This window comes from Octodon degus, unplaced genomic scaffold (genome assembly GCF_000260255.1).
Source record: "Octodon degus isolate 3935 unplaced genomic scaffold, OctDeg1.0 scaffold00109, whole genome shotgun sequence".
NCBI classification, from domain to species: domain Eukaryota; kingdom Metazoa; phylum Chordata; class Mammalia; order Rodentia; family Octodontidae; genus Octodon; species Octodon degus.
This window is the reverse complement of record NW_004524685.1, coordinates 7536117-7539858: the sequence shown is the minus strand read 5'-3', so window position 1 is coordinate 7539858 and position 3742 is coordinate 7536117.

The following is a 3742-nucleotide window of genomic DNA, read 5'->3' as shown; positions in this document are numbered from 1 at the left end:
GGATCATGAATGAATCACAAACTCTAGAAGCTGCTCTATAACTGCATGAGGCTTTGGGGAGACACTAGACACAGCCATAACAAGTATAACAAAACTCAAACCCATTGGCTACAAACTTTCTCATGGTGGTGTGTGCAGGCCTTGAGGGTTTTCAAATTCATTGTTCATACACAATTCAATAAGCCAGATCATGTATATATTGACTCTCTGTTAGGTGCTACTCGCACTTCCTTCCTGGTTCTTTGCGCTTAGACAATTACGTCACAGGTATGTCTCTGAGTGGGTCTACTTAGTACAAAGAACAAACTTCCATGCAAAGGGAAACCAAAATGAAGTCTATGGCATTTGTCATTGGGCTTGTTGCCTGATTTTCATTAGGACTCTTGCCTGTGTCTCATTAGGCCCACTGCCTGGTTTTCATGAGTTGCAGTGCCTAAACTTCATTAGGCTTGCTGCCTGGCTTTTCTTAGGTACATTACCTGATTCTGATTAGGCCCGATGCCTGATTTCTTTTAGATCTTGGGTGCATAGGGCTAGTGCTTATTGTCATGGGCAATCCATTGATCAATTAGCATCTTTCTGCAAATCCATGATAAGCAAAATTAATAAGTTCCTTATGCTTGATGAGAGGCACAGCTAAACAGAGATTTTCACAGCAAATGGACTTTGATGACCTGGGCTTCCCCCACCCCCACCCATCCATTATAATCCATTAGCTCTCTTTAGTTTGAGGTTGATGTCACATTCTTGCCTTTTAGAAATCAGTACATACTACATGAAACATGCTTGCAGCAGAATGAATAAATAAAAAAGTCATTAATTTGAATTCATTTAAATTGGAACAAATATAATTTAAATGATGTTGTTAGGTTAATTAAGTATTTTGCTTCTTATTATATTTAATAATATCCTAGGAAATCCGTGATCTTTGTCACAACGTCACTTTTGTAATTACAAGGGAGAATACAGTTTAATGTTCTTAAATTATTGACATGAAAAACTATTGATATAGTTAAGCCATTTTGATCAAAATTAAATGTATATCTTTTTTTTTTTCAGAAACAGGGATTTAACTCAGGCCCTTGCACTTTCCAGGCAAGCACTTATTCTACTGAGCTATCTCCCTGGCCTCTAAATGTATATCTTTAGAATAGTGCATTGCACATTCATACTTGTTTTATTATGCTATATCATGTATATCTATCTATATCTATATCTACATCTATCACCCAGAAATAAAATAGCTCCTCTTTTCAAATAATGCAACTTTTGCTTATTCTTAGTTTGTGTTAAGTATATCTTCACAGAATGAAACACTAAGCTCTATTCTTTTTAAAACATGAATGACAATACATTGTTCTTACAAGCAACATGTTTCACTAACAAATAAGGTTCATAGGCTTTTTAACATATTAATTTACAAATCTCCCGTAAGTAAATACATTGTGTTTTTACCTTCTGGGTCATAAGATAATTTACATAAATAATAGTAACATACTTACAAAATCTCTTAAATTCACAATGTTTAAAATTCTGACCTTGTAATAAAATTAATTCTTTGTTTTTTTCTTTTTTCTTTTTATGGAACCGGGGATTGAACTCAGGCTCTTGCGCTTGCCAGGCAAGCGCTTCTTCTACTAGGCTATCTCCCCAGCCCTTGCAATAAAATTAAAAAGTGATGTCCCAAACTTGAAATTTGTCCACTTGAATATTTATTCAGAATATATTCATTCTTATCAAAGGGACAACATCACTTCCTTGGTAATTTCTGTGTGTCTACTTTTCATTAAATTTCATGGATTCTAATAATAAATTTTTTCAATTATTAAAAGAAATGAATTCAATAAACAAAGTACAGATTGCATTTCTCAGTCAGAAAGGACACATTGCTATGGTATTTGATTCAGGATCAAAATTATCCCTAAATTCTTGGTTAATGAATGCTTGGATTATCTTTTATGTTAGTCTAGGAAACATGCTGAGAAGCTATTTTCTCATTTCCATTGTTATGTTCAAATATTTCAAGTAATGTGCTGAGGTGGTATACAGAGTATTGAATAAGATATTCACCAGATCAAATCTGAAAGCTCAACTCTTGTTCAAAGAACCATATCATATACACTCCCTGCTAAATCTCTCCTAAACCTTGAGAGCTTTGATCTTGAATTTGTCACTTTATTAATCACATGCATGTGGGAAACTGACAGCCAATAACATTCTGTCTTGACAGTTGTGTTTAGATGAACTCTTCATTAAACATTTGCCCCAGAATTTATGACAGGCACATGGTCTTGAAAGATGTATTTTGAAGCAATGTTTTGTTGGGTAGAGTCATGCACCGCCAGTGTCCACACGCTCCAGTCTAGGCCCCGTCATAACATCAGCTTGCCAACACATAGTCATGAGCCTCTCTGGATTAAGCTGTATTTAAGCACTGTAAAAAAAAAAATAAGCACTCCTCCTAAAATTCTTCTGGCAAAAAGTACTAAAATGGGGCAATCACCTCCTGACGTTGACTTTGACACTTACGCTTAACTGCAAATTGTAAACTCGTCATGGACACGTTGATTTAAAAAAGACAGTCAGGAATAATTACTTTCCTTTATCTATTTATAGAAAGCTGAAAGCAACCAAACTGCATTCTTTAAAAATGTCTTTACCCTAAACAGACAAGCAGAATTAGCTTCAACAGCTTTTAGAAAATCTGTCTCATCTTGAGACTCCATCAGTATTTCTGGTTTTCTTTTATTGTACAGTATAGCAGGTAAAATTTTTTTGCTGAAATTTAATCCTTACTACAAAACAATTCAGCAGGGAAGAGAATGTGCAAATCAATAATAAGAAGAAAAGTGCCTCTCACCATACAATGTAATTCTATAGGAAAGCATTTGTTCACATCAATCCTCATTGTCTCTAGGAAGACTTCATTTCTATTTAATTAACTTATTTGTATTTAGGTATGGGTTGAGAACCAAATCCACCTGTTGGCAGGGCCAACATTTCCTTGTGGTACCCAGTTATCAAAATCAAACTCAAATAAATTGATTGAGTTGATGTCTAGTCAAGTTTAAATGATTTGGACACAGAGTGGCCCCTTGGGGTCCTGTGCACCTTATCCGGTGTGCTCGCTTTGAACAGAGTGTTATTCCTATTGGATGTGCATAAGTGGAACTTCAACCTTCAGGAAGTATTATCCTCATATGGCTTTGGAAGGTGAGTGGTTTCACCTGATCACATAGTTATAACCCAGCATTCTGGGAGGGTGAGGCAGGAAGATTACTAGATCAATTTAGTGAAACAAGGTCTCAAAAAGGGGGAAGGGACACTGGCGGATACAAGTTAGTGCTAAGCCCAGGGTTCAATCCCATATACATGATAAGAAAAAGATATTGCTGTTAGAAAATTTTGGGGTTGGGAAGATAGCTCAGTGATCTAAGTGCCTGCCTGACAAACATGAGGACCCAGATTCGATCACTGGTACAACATGCGGTGAGGGTCCTGGGCAGTGCTGGCCATGGAGACCGGGCATGGTAGCACATGCCTGTAATCCCAACACTGGGGAGGCTAAGAAAGGAGAATCATTGTGAGTCAGAACTGTGTAGTGAGACCCTGTTAAAAAAAAAGACTAAAAAAGAAAACCTGGAAACACTGAATCAAGTAATTCTATTATGAATTTTATAAGGTCCAATTTGATGTATAGGAAACCCTGACTATAGAGTAAGTTGTCTGTCTCCTCCAATCC